Raw genomic sequence first — 17,988 nt, 5'->3', positions numbered from 1 at the left:
GAGGTGGAAGTTTGAGAAAATATGAATGATCTTTCTCGGAAACTAGGTTCCTAGATTGATCGCTCCCACTGATCAAGTCAATTCTTAATTCCACAATTCTAGTGTTGTGAGATGGATAATAAAATATGTAACCCTTAAACCTTATAGCTTTTCAAATGAAATATGCTCATTTATTGTTTAGGGCCAAAATCTTTTCTATGACAATTGTACTCTAACTATATATGGGTATTTATAAAATGTGTACATGTCATCAAGTCGGTTTTCAACCTTATCACAACTCAAAATATGTTTGAGAAACAACTTTGGTTAGAACACGATTCGATATGTACACCCCATTGTTGAGTATCAATAGACAAAGATTTAGGAAAGATTGGAGTTTGCTATGTAGGCTCCACCCCATATCCAAAAAATGCTTAGTTTCTTAAATCGTATTTTCTTATAATTTGGGTGTACCAAGCATATGTATCGGGCAATGAACCCATGCTTTTAAAGAAACTTTACGAATAGACTGGGAGTTTATCCATACTCACGAATTTTAATGTAGTATTCTCCATTTTATATTTGATCTCACTATCTTAATATGCAAAATGCACTATTTCTCTACTTAAGATTTAAATGTCTTTGAAACATATAAATCTATACTTTTGTAGAAAAATTATTTATGTGAGTAATCGTTAAAAGGAGATGCAAAATTTGAGTCCATGTCTTCAAAATTAATTGACTTGTATGATTTCTAATATGATAGAATTCTAGTATGCACCGATTTTGACTTGTTGGAATACATATTCTTAATGAAATTCACACAAGTTCTAAATAAAGTTAGTAAAATCAAGTGTAATGAATATCCCCACCATTTACTAACATTTATTCTATTTATGGAGATATGTTCCATAATCTTTGGTGCTATAATGTAGAAGAATTCTTATAAATAACACATTTCTTATTGTCAGATTGAACTTGCATATCTTTATGAGTGACATCATTTGTAGTAAAGACCTCTAAATGTGTGTAAATCAAGTTTCAATAGAATCTTGGAACATAAAGATCTTTGCCAATTTTAAAACAAAGCCACTACTATATTGCTTGTTCCTTAAACTTCTAAATGTGAGAACTTATCTTGTCTGTGGATAAGATTTGCTCAGACTGTGACTTTCTTAGGTTTATTTGTAAACCTTGCAAGAAATTATGAATGTGGAATAACAATCTAAAATAATCCACTATGTGTTAATAATCACATTAACTATATTAGAATGAATTCATACACAATAAATTAAAATTTATTGGTGATAATAAAGTGTGATTTATTTTTCTTAATTATACAGTAAAGACTGTATATGCTAGATGAAGTTATCAGAATAAATTTTGAAAATTTCTACTGTTATGGAAGAAATTTTCTACTAGACTGTATATGCTAGATGAAGTTTAATATTTCTATCTCAATGAAAGGTATGAAACACTTAATTATTTATAAATGTTTCAAAATTTTATACTTTATGATAAAATTATTAAATTAAATCTACATAATTTCCTGTGGGATAAATTAAGAGAATTTAATTTAACATATTAATTATGTAAATATAATAAAATCCCTGTAGGGTAAGATTATTATGTTCACATAATTCATGTCCATTATGTGATCTTAATCCACTTAATATATATAATTTTATATAATTAAGGATGCTGTGGCTACTCCCTAATTATTTAAAATTATGTGGTTCACTAGACACCAAAGTATAAACTGAAGATTAAAATTTTACTAAATTCAAAATTTCCTGTGGGCTAAATTTTAAATTTAATAAAATTAGATGAACCTTATGATAGATTTAATTAAACAATTAGTTTAGGAAAATGAAGGTTTATTATCTATCTTTAATTAAATTTGTGATAACACTATTAAATTAAATCACCATAACTCCCTGTGGGGTAAATTAAGAAAATTTAATTTAACATATTATCCTAATTAATTATACAAATATAATAAAATCCCTGTGGGGTAAAATTATTATACCTATATAATTAATTACTTGTTATGTCCATTAAGGTGAATTTTAATTAATATATAATTTTATACAAATAAGGATGTTGTGGCTACTCCCTAATTATATAAAATTATATTTTCACTGACATTAGGTATTGGGCTCTACCTAAAAGTAATTTCGTTATTAACATAGTAGACAATCACTGAGATTAGTGCTCCTAGTGTGGTCGTCCGAAGATCATTAAAAACCGTTCTAGATATGAGCATTTGTCCCAAGTTCATGTTTTCTTATGTCAAACCACAAAATTACTTACATTTTATTCATATTTTATTCATTTTAGGAAGTTTTATGAATATTTTATGAATAATTTTATGAAGTTTTATGAAACTTAATGTGCTAGATAAAATATTCAACCTATCTTAATGTTTGAACATTTCTAAATATATCTAGCACTATAAAAGGAATTTCTGTATAGCATTTAAATCATACAAATCAAAATTAATTGTATTAAAAATAAATTTTCCAAATAAATACAAATTAAAATAATTATTGTATGATAATAAATTAAATGCTTAATTCCATGATATGTAATTAATTATGCATTTATAACCATATAATATCTTAAATATTTGTACTAATAATTAGTTTGTATAAATAAGGTAAATATACAAATTAGTACAATTAATTATATGAAATAAATTAAATGCAAAATTAAAGAATATACTTAATAGCAGATTATCAATTAATTTAATCAATAAATTACTTAATTGGTAAATAAATATAATAATTGCGCACTTAATAGTAGAATAATTAAATATTCACATTCTTAAAATATCACAATTATTGTAATTACATGTAAAAAATAAAGCATGTAATTAATTTACCAAATTAAAAACTTTCCATAATAATTTATTACTAAATAACATATAATATATGAAGATATATGTTAAATAAGAATGGAAAGTTTAAATAAATGTAATTTAATTGACTAAATAAACAAAAATAAGGAAATAAAATAAAATTCCAAAAATAAATCAAAATAATAAAAAATTTGGAATTTTCTTAAATTTTTCTTAATTTTCCTTTTTTTTTTTTTGAAAAAAACTGCCCTGAAAAACAACACCGACGACTAAAATTCATGAAATCAATTCAAAAATGATCTAAATGAATAAATTAAGAGATCCATATTGATTTCAAGCATCAAAAAATACGTAAAATGTAGACTTTAATTTCATAAATATTCTTTCAGGTCCGATCGTGTTCTTAAGAGAATTTTTCAGTTTTCAGATGGTTTTCAAATCCTTTTCATTCATAAAATCGATCTAAAATATTATATGAATATAGTAATAAGTAGAGGATTCGAAATAAATACCAAAAAATGAAAACGAAAAAATTACAGACCGAAAAATAAAACCTTCATGTATATATATACTCGTATATAATGTATATACTACATAAAATCATCATTAATGTATGGAAGATAATATTACATACAATTTTATGCAATAAAAATATGAAAGCATTGAGTATTATATATAAACATATATACATGAAAAATTATATGTATATACACAGTATATGAATATAAATATGAATGTGTGTATACATATGAACATATAGATTATGAAATAAGAATATAAAAGTGTATATATATAAATATGAATATATATACGTAAATGAAAAGAAAATGTATATATATATATAATATATATATAAACAAAAATCAATACTGTATACATATATATACATATATACTTACATATACATATTAAACCATATAAATATCATACAAATATATAATAGAATATGATAATTAATTATATGGAAAGAAATCAATGAATAAATGAATAATAATATGAAAGTATACCCAGAAATATATATATTATACGGTATAAATGAATGTATATAATATATATATATATATGAACGTAAATATGAAGATGAATATATATATGTATATATATGTATATATAAAAAATAAATTGAGTATGAATATATATATATAATCAGGATTATATAATATAAAAGTATATATAAAATATATATAATTTATATTATAAATGAAGAAACCCGTAAATGTATATATATCTATATATATATATGAAACTCAAAAAAAAAAAAATCAAGGCAGAGATATATAATCCGCTCTGATACCAACTGTTAGACATTTATATGTATAAACTGAAATATATGTATGTGCATATAAAATGCGGAATTAAACAAACATATATATACTATGAATAAAGGATCGAAATACCTCCAGCCATTGAATCTTTAAGCTTCAAACCCAAAAACTTTGATCTGCAAAGGAAACTCGTTGATGTGGGTAATCGGGCTTCCTCGCTCTCTCAACTCTCTTTAGATGGAATTTACTGTTATGAACAGAATGAGTGAGGAGCTCGGGGACCGAGACCCTATATTTATAGGTGAGATACTCCATCAGTATCTGCGCCACATTAATTGTCAGAATATTTTGACAATTAATTCAAGAAATCAAATCAGGTAATGAATATAGAAATCTGACCATATATAGAATATGACATAATTGATTTTGTCCAGATTCAATGAATATAAAATATTCATTTATCAGAAAATTAATTATTTATTTATTTCCTTAAATAGAAATTTATTTCTTTAAATAGAAATATATTTCCTTAAATAAAAATATTCTTATATAAACTCCTTACAAAGTTATTGCTACATAAACACTAGAAATTATTTCTATGTTTATGAATAATTGTTATTTCTTAAACAATTATTGAGAATTTGTTTAATAAAAAGATCTTTTGATCTGATAGGGGTGGAGAAAAGTTAAGAATAATATGCAGTTCAACGATCTTTTATATCTAATGAACTCTGGATTATATTCAACTCCACAGACTCTCTATCACACTTAGGGATTTACAACCTTTAGGGGTGGATCATAATCTCTATAAACTTAGGGGTGGAATTTATTCCACAGTACCCTTTGTAACACATAATTTTAAACATGGAAATAATATAATAAATTAGCTATTATCAGAATAAATCCTTGATCTTGACTATATGTTCCAGTTTAGATTTATTGTTGTAATAGTTATTGATACCATTAAAGTTCTTTGATAATGTATCACATTACCTTAGTTGAGTGGGAGAATATTAAAATTCTTTACCCATCTTCGTTTGGTTGATATTTGTGATAGGAACTTAAGAACACCTCTGATAAAACAAATCTAACCATTCACGTGGATAGAGATAACTTATCAAAATTATGAGAATAAGATAGAAGAATTCTTGCATAGTCTATTCGAAAGACTTGAGTCAAGATTTCTAATCCTCATAACATTTTGTGGTATCTTGATTTGATTGCTTAATCTCTAGCAAGTATTTTACACTTCAAATACTAGACTGCTATATTGTTGACCTAGTCTTAGAGAAACTTACAGTTTCAGACTAAGATAATAAGTCAGAATGAGATGTTCCCAGAAACAATAGTAAAAGGTTAAAAGGTTCTAACCAGACATCTGCTATTGAGTGGGAGCCATCTGAGATGTAATCGAATAGGTAACATTAGGGGACAATCAAGAAAGATTTATGAAAGTGACCTATACGTTAGATATTAAGGAACTATGCTTTAATGATCCACACCAAAAGAATTTTGAGATGGTAGTTACTTTGGGGGTGGAGGAATCATTGTTGAAGAGTGTAAAAACCCATCTATAATAATTCAAGCTTCATCAGAGAAGATATAACTTTGTAAATTCGAAATTACCAGAAAGTTATTTTACTGAAGAAAATTATACACTGCATTATCTCAATTCCAAATTTTAAAATTTGAGAGATATGTATTCTGTTTGTTCAGATGTACTTAATGGGCAGTAAGGATTTCAGTATCCCTTGATGAGTAAAGCATATAGTTAAGAAGGTTTCATAAGTATTATGAACCTGGTTCCAGAAATATGGTGGATTCAAATATACTACACTTGATCAGAGGATCGAGGCAAAAGATTAATTGTAATGCACAACTTGTTTTATGTTAGTGCAAGTGGGAGAGTGTTGGGTTTTGTGCCCTAAATAAAACCCATTACACTCTGATTAGTTATCAATTTAGAATTTTGAAGTGTTTTATGATTACATGTATGTTACATGTTTATGGTTTAATATATATACTTGATGTATGCACAAAATAAGTTAAATCCAAAACATATAGTTATTCACAATTACAGTATTGTCAATACAGTGGAATGTGATTGTGATTATATGATTCAAAAAATTTAGTCCCTGTTCATCAGTGTTTTAGATTTACACTGATGTGATAATCAGCGATAAAGTATATTTACACTTGGAGTAAGTGTTATGTTCTTTCCAGAACATTGGTAAAGTATACTAGTTTCGAATGTATGGAGTATACATTGGACTGGACCGACATTGAACTTGGTCAAAGATATTGTAAACTTACCGTTGTATCTTTCCAAGTCAATGTCAGAAGTTGATCTTAGATTAAGAGAATCTAAATCCTGATATGCTTAGGCTCAATCTCAGGAGTGCTATTCATGTTCTTTGATTTATTAGTTAAGCCTACTTTTGGGTTAGGGTGATACGTATATTTTGGGAGCATGATAGCATAACAGAGTGGGAGTGCTGAACATAAATATGGAAATCTATAGCTTCTACTGGTGTATAGAAGTTAAGTGATGAGTCCCTTCGACCTTAGTTAAATAGAAGTAAATGGATGAGCTCTTGTTTCAGTGACTATATATTACATCACTAAAACATCATTTACACGTAACTAAGTGTTCAAAGGAGAAAAATACATTGAGGGGTGTAAACGGTAAATCGGTCCCATCTCGATGTAAATCATCTATATAGATGATCTCTTAATCACATTAAGATTATGACAATGGTTAAATGAGATAGCATATTAATATCGTGAAAAATATAATATGCTCTATATAAGTCTGAGAGTGCAATTCCAAGTTCTAAGAGTGGATTCAACAAGGAATTAATAAGTTAGGGATTTACTTGGTAAATTGGTTCAAGTTATTGGAAGCTCAGCATATAGATCCATGGTCCCCATTCTAGTTGAGACTATACTGATTGTAAGACTCTATAATTGGTTTATGATTAATCAATTATAGTTCTAAAAGTTAGACTATGTCTATTTTGTGAATTCTCACAGTTTAAGGATGAAATTGTAAATATAAGGGTTTATAGGTTTAATTATTAATTAAGAGATTTTGTGTGTCTAATTAATAATTATTTTAAATGGCAATATTATTTAATAATCTATTTTAGTTATTAAATAATTAGTTTTGGCATTTAAATGATTAGAATTGGAAAAATGGCATTTTTGGAGAAATAGAAATAAAATTGAGGAAACTACAAAATCCATGTGAGGCCCATAAACACACCATGGTCGGCCACATGTTTGCTTGTTTCCCAATTATTATTTTCAATTTAAATTGCCATGTAATTGCTAATCAAAGCCTAGCAAAAATAGGAAAGTGGTGGATCACACTAAATAAGGTAGTTAATCAATTACACAGTAAAAGAGGAAACTGCTTATTAGGAAAGTTGTGCTCTTCCCTTCTCCTATTTATAGCCACCCCTCTCTTCTCTTGATGTATGTCTTTGTGTGCAATCACTATACACGAAATCAAGAGAGAAAACAAGAGAGAATTTCGAAAATCCTAGTGAGAGAGAAGTGCCCACACACATCACTCAATACCTCAATCATAGTTTGGAAGACTGTGAAGGATCACATCCAACTAAAGGAGATTCGGGCTCAGATCTTGATTATACTCTGCTACAGACAGGAATCAAGGGTTAGAGATCTGAGTGGAAGGAGACACTTAATTCCGCTGCCATCACTGTAAGTTATTCTTAACTTTTATGTGTTTAGTTCATCGTTTTAGAAGTTCAATTTTAGGTTGTTAAATCAACATACTTGTGAGTAGATCTAAGTTCCTGGTAAAATATAATTTCCAACAGTGGAATGCTATAAATAGATAGTGAAGACTTCAGGAAATTTACACTAAAATTTCTACTTTTTCCTTCAGAGAAAAACCTGAGCCTTCTCTCTCTATACCTAGCCGCCACCTTCTTCTCTTTCTTCCCTCTTCAATTTCGAAATTACTTAGTGTTAGAGTAGTTCCCACACATAGCAAGTGATACCTCAATTATAGTGAGGAAGATCATGAAGAAAGACATTCAACAAGAAGGAGTTTCAGCACTAAAGAAGGAGAGATAGAGATCCAGGTTCAGATATTGATAATGCTCTCCTACAGAAAGGAATCAAGGGCTAGATATCTGAATGGAAGGAGTCATATTATTCCGCTGCACCCAATGTAAGGTTTGCTAAACTTTATATATGTTTATTTCATCGTTTTAGAAAGTTCATATTTAGGGTATTAATCAACGTACTTGTGAGTAGATCTAAGATCCTGGTAAAATAATTTCCAACATTTAGATAAAGCAATAATAGGTTTTAGAAAACTTACAAACAATCTAAAACACATACTCCTGCAACAAGTTAGATTTGGATAGTTGGATGTAGAATTTATTTAATTTTTAAACATATATATTTTGAAAATAAAAAAAATTCGGTTTTTTTAAAAAATAAACCTACAATTTTGAAAAATTAGGTTTTAAGTAACCTAAATATCATTTCAAAATAAATTGCTAACTTTCTTTTTTAAATTTCATGTTATTTAATAAATTAAATAATAAAATAGAAAATGGTAAATACATACCCTTTTCTTATTTTACAATTTAATTTAAGTAAGAATAACAAAGTTTAAAAGTTAACAAAAATATCTTATTTCCTCTTTTAAAATATCATGATTATTTTGATCTTATTCTAAATAAGGTCAAGTTACCAAAAAAAATTAATATCTGACCTTAAAAAAAAATAAAATAATCAAATTTTAAAGGAAACAAGAAAAGAGGTAAGCAAAACTTGATTTTGACCTATTTTCAGATTAAAATTACACTAATATCTAAAATTAATTTTTAAAAAATTAAATTAATTTATTTCTGATAATTAGAATTGAAATTAGAAAAACAAAAATCAATATACAAAACTACACAAAAAATCGGAAGTTAATTCCATGAAATAGCATGAAAAATAGAAAAAATTGATAAATTTGATGAATAGTACGGATGGTATGCTAAGCATACCCATCTGCGCACGCCCAAGGGATGCATGCCGAGATCTCACGGCGCAGGGAGGCTGCTTGCATCCATTCCGCGCGCGTGGGAAGGTGTTCATCATCGTGATTTTTCCAATTTTCAAAAAATTCATAACTAATTCAAATTAAATCGAAATTGAGTTCTGTAAAAAGGTCAATTGCTTAGAATTTTCCAAACTATCCAACAAAAATAATTACAGAGATAGAAAAGTAACTATTGTTTCCAGAATTCACCAGCAACAATCAAACATCAATATGACACACAAAGCAACATCATACCATCCAAAACACAAACAAATCGTTTTAAGTCCAAATTTCTTGCAAGCAAATCAATTACAATGGCTCTGGTGCCAGTTGTTGGAAGTTATTTTACCAGGATCTTAGATCTACTCACAAGTATGTTGATTTAACAACCTAAATATGAACTTCTAAAACAATGGAAAATTAAACACATAAGAGTAAGAGAAATCTTACATTGGTTGTAGCGGAATATATGTCTCCTCCCACTCAGATCTCTAACCCTTGATTCCTTTCTGTCGCAGAGTATAATCAAGATCTGAGCCCGATAGTCCTTCTTTGTTGTCTCTGAATTCTACACAGCCTTCCTCACTATGATTGAGGTATTACTTGATGTGTGTGGGCACTACTCTATCACTCATAGATTTTGAAACAGAGAAGGTAGAGAGAGAGAGGGTGGCGGCTTTGAGAGAGTTTTTGTGTGAGAAAATTCTGTCAGAATGTTGTTGTTGTACAAAAACTGAAGCCTTTACCTTCTATTTATAGAAGACCACCTAGGGCTATGGTTGAATTAATTGGCATTTAAAAATTGAAAAATCAATGTGAAAAGGTAAGTAAGGTGGCCGGCCTAGGCATTGTGGAAACAAGGCTTGCCACTTTTCCAACTTTCCTTTTCCTACATTGTTAGTTTCCTGTTTTGTCAAAAACTGTCAATTCCTTTGTTCAACCACATAAATGTCAAATCTAATTATTTAATAATTAAAATTAATTATCAAATAATATATTGTCATTTATTTATTAATAATAAAACTAATTAAAGTTTCCTAATTAATAAATATGCACTTCAAAATCTCTATTTACTGTTTTGCCCTTAATAAGTGATAAATTCTCAATTAGACACAATCTAACTTGAGAATTATAATTGATTAATTAAAATCAATTAAATGAGTCTTACAAGTAATATTGTCTCAACTAGTGGGGGGACCATGGGTCTATATATCCGAGCTTCCAATAATCAGATCAAGAATTTACTACTTAAATTCACTGACTTATTAATTCTTCGTTGAATCCACACATAGAACTTAGAATTGCACTCTCAGTATATAGAATGCTCTATATGTTCCACCATATAGACACATCATTAGTTATCCATTGTTATAATCCTAATGTGATCAATGATCCTCTATATGGATGATTTACATTGTAAAGGGACTTAATTACCGTAACACCCTACAATGTTTTTTATCCTTAAAACACTTAACCATGTATAAATGATATTTCAGCTAAGTGAAATGAGTACTCCACCATTTATCTCGTTTGGTTAAGCTCGAAGGAAATCATCCTTTGCTTACTATTCGTCAGATAGAAGCTATAGATTCGATATTTATGTTAGCGCTCCCACTCAATTGCACTACCGTGTTCCCAAAATGTACGTATCACCCTAACCCAAAAGTAGGCTTAACTAACAAATCAAAGAATGCGAATAACACTCTTGAGATTGAGCCTAATCATATCAGGATTTCGATCATGTGATCTAGGATCAACTTAGTGATATTGAATTGAATAGATGTTACGGTAAGTTTTATAAATCTATTTCAAAGTTCAATATCGGTCCATTCCAATGCATACTCCATGCATGCAACCTGAGCTTTACTTTAACCAATGTTTTGGAAAGAACTTAGCATTTCTCCAAATGCAAGTAAACTCTGTTGTAGATTGTCATATCAGTAAAACCCAGTGTTCTGATAAATCTAGGAATCCTTTATTCACATAGTCATGTTTACTTTCCACTGTGTTGACAACACAATAAACATGATCAAGTATGTGAAAGGGGTTCGGATGAATTTATAAATCAAATAGACAAACAATTGATAAAGTGAACCAAAACATACACAAATGAATGAAAAATACTTCTGTTACTTTGTTGATATTGAATAATCTGGATTACATTGAAATGGAGTTTTATTTAGGGCATAAAACCCAACACTATCAACTTTGACTTTTCTGTGGTTCGCTTCTCTTCGATTTCATCAAGTGATTCGGCTAGGAGTACCTGATTGGTATCTTGGTTCTACGTTAATCTCCAGTGGGATGGTCGCTTGAATTCTACAACCAGCATAACTTCATATCCATATGCCATAGAAATGGAGTATGTCCGGTTGCCATTTTCTCAGTTGTCCGATATGACCATAGAACTTCAGGAAGTTCTTCCGGCCAATTTCCTTTGGCATCTTTGAGTTTTTTCTTCAGTGTATCCTTCGAGGTCTTGTTGACTGCTTAAACTTCACCATTCGCTTGAGGATGTGCAACTGCGGAGAAACTTTTGATGATACATGGTTCGCACAAAAGTCAGTGAAAGATTGGCTGTCGAACTGCTTGCCATTGTCTGAAACTATTTTGGATGGCAATATGAACCGACAGATTATGTTCTTCACAATAAAGTCTTGAACTTTCTTTGATGTAATGGTTGCGAGTGGTTCGGCTTCCGTCCACTTAGTGAAGTAATCAACCGCTACCACTGCATACTGGACTCCTCCTTTGCCTTTGGGTAATTGTTCGATCAGGTCAATTCCCTCAATGGCAAAGGGCCACGGACTTTGCATCTGAGTTAACTCGTTAGGCGGAGCTCGAGGTATCTTTTAAAATCTCTGGCATTTGAAACATAATTTAACATAGGCTTTTGAATGTTCAATCATCGTTGGCCTAAAATAACCTTTCCTTAGAATTTTCTTAGATAAACTGTACATGGCGGCATGATTTCCACAGAATTCATCGTGCACCTTAGATAGGAGTCGTACAGCTTCTAGTTCAGTAACACATCTGAGCAATGTCATCGAGAATCCTCTTCTGTACACAATTCACTCTACTATGATATACCGTGCAACCTTCCTTCTCATCTTTCGAGCTTCATTCCGATTATCTGGGAGTTCCCCAGTGTTGAGGTAGGCAGCTATCAGTGTCATCCAGTTTGGGGAAGTATCAATCATTTCGACTTCTTCTGTGCCAGTGATGCTAGGCTCTTCGAGGAACTAGATAGGAACAAAGTTCGCCTTATCAGTTACCTTACTGCTTGCCAATCGAGCTAAGGCATCTGCAGTTGTGTTTTCTTCCCTTGGAATTCGTTTGAGACCGTAGCTTTTGAATTTTGCAAGAAGGTCATGTATTTTGGTCAGATACGCTATCATCTTTTCTCCCCGAGCCTCTTATTCTCTGGATACATGATTTACCACAAGCTGTGAATCACTGCAGATTTCAATGTGTTCGGCTTTCATCTCTCAGGCTAGTTTTAGACCAGCGATTAGAGCTTCATACTCGGCTTCGTTATTAGATGCTTTAAATCCAAACTTGACTGCAGCGTGCTAGTGTTGCCCCTCAAGCATGACAAGGGCAATTCCTGCACTAGATAGCTGATCTTCACTGTTACTTGGCTTATCTTCACTGTAATTCCTGCACCCGTCTACATGTAATTTCCAGGTCGGCTTATCTTCACTGTTACTTGGCTGAGGTGTTTGTACCGGCTCAGGATTGTTTTCTGGTATGCTTTCTTCCTTGCTTGTGCACTCTACCACAAAGTCTGCTAAGGCTTGGCCTTTGATTGCTGTTTGTGGTTGGAAAGTAATTTTGTATTGGCCCAACTCCACCGCCCACTTGAGTAGCCATCCAGAGGTATCTGGCTTTTGCAATATTTGGCGTAATGGTTGGTTAGTGTACACCCAAAGAGGATGAGCTTGAAAATAAGGCCTTAACTTTCTTGTTGCTAGAATAAGGCAGTAAGTGAGTTTTTCTATCAATGGGTATCAACCTTTAGCTTCAATGATTCTTTTACTGATGTAATAGACTGGGTATTGTATGCTGTTCTCTTCTTTGATTAGCACGGCACTAACAGCATGCTCCCTGACAGCTAAGTATATTCCAAGTTCTTCTCCGTCTAGAGGTTTTGAGAGTACGGGGGGTTTTGCAAGTTGTGCTTTTAGCTTTTGGAAAGTTTTTTCACATTCCTCCATCCACTCGAATTTCTTGTTTCCTCGCAGAATATTGAAGAATAAGACACACTTGTCTGTTGATTTTGAAATAAATCTACTGAGTGCGGCGATCTGACCTGTCAAACTTGGCACTTCCTTGGTTTTTGTTGGCGACTTCATATACAGGAGGGCTTGAATCTTCTCTGGATTGGCTTCACTTCCCCGGGCATTGACAATGAAGCCCAGAAACTTTCTCGAGCTAACTCCAAAGGAGCACTTTAAGGGATTTAGTTTCATATTGTACTTTCTGAGGACCTTGAAGCATTCGTCCAGGTCATGTATGTGCCCCCTAGCCTTCCTGGATTTGACGAGCATGTCATCCACATACACTTCCATATTTTGCCCGATCTGGTCTTTACGGGATTTGCGACCCAAGCTAGGTAGAAAGATTCAATTATGAAATTATTGTTGTGTAGCTTTCTACTTCTTCTTTTAGGGCTAGTGCTTGCTCTTTGCCCAATAGCTTTTGCTTTTGTTGAACTGGCTAGAAATTGGGATCAATATTCAATACGTGCGAAATGATAGAAGGATCAATTACGACCATATCCGCATGCAACCAGGAAAAAACGTCTAGGTTTGCTCTCTGAAATTTTATCAATTCTGATTTTACTTCGAGCAACAAACCTTTTCCGATCTTTAGCTTTCTGGCTGGGACATCTAGATCGATCTCGATCTCTTCCAACTCTTCGGCAAGTCCAACATTGCTGCTTGGGTCCCCAAGTCGAGGATCCACATCTTCATCTCTGACTGGGGAAAGTCCCTACTTGGAAATGTTTTTTCCCTTGTCTGTGCTCTGGTTGGAGGATACTTCCTTCTTAGCCTTGGCCACTGCACGATTATAACATTCCCGAGCAGTCTGTTGCTTTCCTCTCAGACACCCTACCCCATTCTTTATTGGAAACTTAAGGCACGAAGAGAATATTGATGTGACAGCCTTTAAGTCATACAAGGCTAGCTGGCCTAGCATTATGTTAAAGGCTGAAGGAACATCTGATACCAGGAATTGTGCCATAATAGTCATGCTCATCAGAGCTTGTCCAACAGTGAGGGGTAGAGGGATTTATCCTAGAGGTGCGACTCCTTGACCGGAGAAACCATATACAGGTAGGAGACAGGGGGTTAAATCTTTAAGCTGGAGCCCCATCTTTTCATAGGCAGTTTTGAATAAGATGTTGGAAGAGGCTCCATTATCAATCATGGTTCTGGCCACCACCTTGTTAGCTATCTGGACCTCCACAACCAAGGGGTCGTTGTGCGAAAACCTGATTTTGACGACATCTTCATCATTGAAGGTTATGGTAGGCCCTCTTGCCCGTGGGATTTTAGGCTTCCTTTCTTCTACGGTCAGGATCAGTTCTTCTCGCTCGTTATCTTAAGAAAAGCTAGAACTGTTAACTAAGGTTTGCATGTTTGTTAGCTATTCTAAGTGATTAGGAGTTGACCATCCCATAGTCATTAGATAAGAAAGTGTTTGTTTTGACAAATACTACTTTTCTAAGAAAATGACTAAGTCTAAAAACAAAGTAGCAAAGTAGAGGAGATATCTTTTCTCTTGATTCCAAAAGTGTTCCATCATCTCATTCGATATATGATGATTCCACTGCCTCTGTTGTCTTGACACAATCGAAGAGGACAATACCATTTAGTATTCTTAGAGAAAAATTCACGGTACCTTGTCGTAGTGGGAGGGTGTCAAGGAACTCACCTTGTTATGACATGGAAGACACGGGTGATTAAAATCCATTGTTAGTTTAAACAAGTAATGGATTATCAGAATAAGAAACGAAGAAGAAAAGCCAAGAGAACTATGGTTAATACCATTCATATAGAACAACCAAAAGTTTTCTATTACAAGGACAAGAAAGGAAATTGGAAAATAAGTCTATACAATGGACTTAACAAAAACTTCATGTTCCTAGTATTATAGGTTTGAGATCATCTAAACCTATGGTTTGTGGTATGCCTGGTAATTTATTTACTCTAGTGCAAGCAACTTACATTACTAAGTTGCTGGAGCATTTTTCTCATGGCAATCAATAGAAGCTTCTCGACTTCTAGACATATATTTTATTTATCTAAGGAAAAGTCTCAACTATTCCACAAAAGATAAGGCGAATGAAAGAATTCCTTAGGATCAACAGTGAGAGGTCTCAAATGTTTTTTCCTATGCATTAGACCAGACACCTCCTGTTGAGTGGGAGTAATGAGTAGGTATCAGATTAATCCAGGTTCTATATGTTAGTCGATAAGGGAATATTTAATACTCTTAGACTACACCAAATCAAATTTCTAGACTTGTCTTAGTGCTAGAAAGTCTGGTGATGAGATGGTGATTACTCTGGGAGTGGAGTAGTGATTTTGGAGAAGTGTAAAAACCTATCCGAAGTCTCTAAGTCTACCAGAGAGACTGAAGTTAAAGTTGCAGGAAAGATACTTATTCAGTCTTAGGAAAGTTCTATACATTTTTGGCATTATTCCAACATTTTATTAACTACTAGTGTTACTTACTGACTAACGCAAAAGTAGTTGCCAAAAAGTAAAGAATCCAGTGTCCCCAAAGGAGTAGACATATAGAGAGGAATATCACAATATCAAGAATTTTGCGACTAAGGAAATGTAATGGTGGAGGAAAGGTTCTATTCAATACAACCTGCCAGATCCTATTACGGAGAGTATACTGCGTACTACATTTGATTTGGATATCAATGTGTTGAGATTATTTGAAATGCACTTTTGTTTTATATTAGTGCAAGTGGGAGTTTGTTGGGTTTTGTTCCATAAATAAAACCCATTTCAATATAATCAGATTTATTGATTAATAAAGATCAGAAATCACATTTTATGTTTCATGGTTCACATGATTTATTTCATGACTATATTATAAATTCTATTAAGTACAGAACATATGTATTTGTTCATGATTATAGTGTTGTCAGCACAGTGAAATATAATCATGATTATATGTTCAAAGAATGTAATTCCTTGATTTATCAGTTCACTGGATTTAGACTGGCATGATAATCAGTGATAGGTATACTTACACCTTGGATAAGTGTTATGTCCTTTCCAGGGCATTGGCAAAGTTTACCAGTATCGGATGTATGGAGTATACATTGGAAGGGACCGATATTGAACTTTGATTAGATATGATAAATTGACTGTAATATCTATTCAATTCAATATCACCTAGTTGATCCTAGATCAAATGATCTTAATCCTGACATGATTATGTTCGATCTCAAGAGTGTTATTCATGTTCTTTGATTTGTTAGTTAAGCCTACTTTTTGTTCAGGGTGATACGTACATTTTGGGAACATGGTAGTACAATTGAGTGGGAGCGCTTATCATAGATATTGAATCTATAGCTTCTATCCAAACATAGAAGTGAAACGATGATTTCCTTTGAGCTTGCTAAATAGAGATAAATAATAGAGCGCCCATTTTAGTGATTATATTAATTCACTATAATATCATTTATAGCTGATCAAGTGGTTTAAGGATAAAATACATTGAAAGGGTGTAACGGTAATTTTATCCCTATGCAATGTAGATGATCTATAGAGGATCATTGATTATTGGAATTATAACAATGGATAATTAATAGCATATCTATATCGTGGAACATATAGAGCGTTCTATATGACTAAAAGTGCAATTCCGAGTTCTATGAGTGGATGCAATGAGGAATTCATAAGTTAGTGAATTTACTTTCTAGATCTGCTTATTGGAAGCTCGATTATATAGGCCCATGGTCCCCATACTAGTTGAGACCACACTGCTTGTAAGACTCAGTTAATTGATTTTAGTTAATCAATTATAATTCTAAAATTAGACTATGTCTAGTTTATGAAGTTTTCACTAAGCAAGGGGCTTAAATGTGAAGAAAAGAGTTTCTAGGGTTTATTTGTTAATTAAGAGACTTTGATTAGTCTAATTAATAATATATTAAATGTCAATATTATTTAATAATTAATTTTAGTTATTAAATAATTAGAATTGGCATTTAAGTGGTTAAATTGGAAAATTGGCATTTTTCATTATTTTAATGCCAAATTAAATCTAACCTAACCCTAAGTGGTTTCTTATAAATAGATAGTGATGGCTCGCACTTAATGTTGATGAAAAATCACCTTCAGTAAAATTTTGAGCCTCCTTTCCTATAGCATAGCCAAACCATATTCTCTTCTTATTCTCTTCATATTTTCATACTTTGAGTGATAGAGTGAGTGCCAACACACATCAAGTGGTATCTCAATCATAGTGTGTAAGACTGTGAAGAATCCAATCAACAAGAAGGAGAGAAAGAGATCCAGGTTCAGATCTTGATAATGCTCTGCTATAGAAAGGAATCAAGGGCTAGAGATCTGAACGGAAGGAGTCATTATATTCCGCTGCAATCAATGTAAGGTTTCTTAAACTTTATATGTGTTTATTTCATTGTTTTAGAAATTCATATTAGGATATTAAATAACATACATGGTAGTTGTTGACTGAGGTTTTCGGCAACCAATAAAATATTATAAGATTATAGAGCTGTAAGAAAATTAGAGAAGGATTTTTACGTGGTTGGGGCGTTAATG

The sequence above is a fragment of the Cannabis sativa genome, chromosome 4 (genome assembly GCF_029168945.1).
Source record: "Cannabis sativa cultivar Pink pepper isolate KNU-18-1 chromosome 4, ASM2916894v1, whole genome shotgun sequence".
In the NCBI taxonomy this organism is placed as follows: Eukaryota; Viridiplantae; Streptophyta; class Magnoliopsida; order Rosales; family Cannabaceae; genus Cannabis; species Cannabis sativa.
This window is presented reverse-complemented; position numbering follows the sequence as displayed.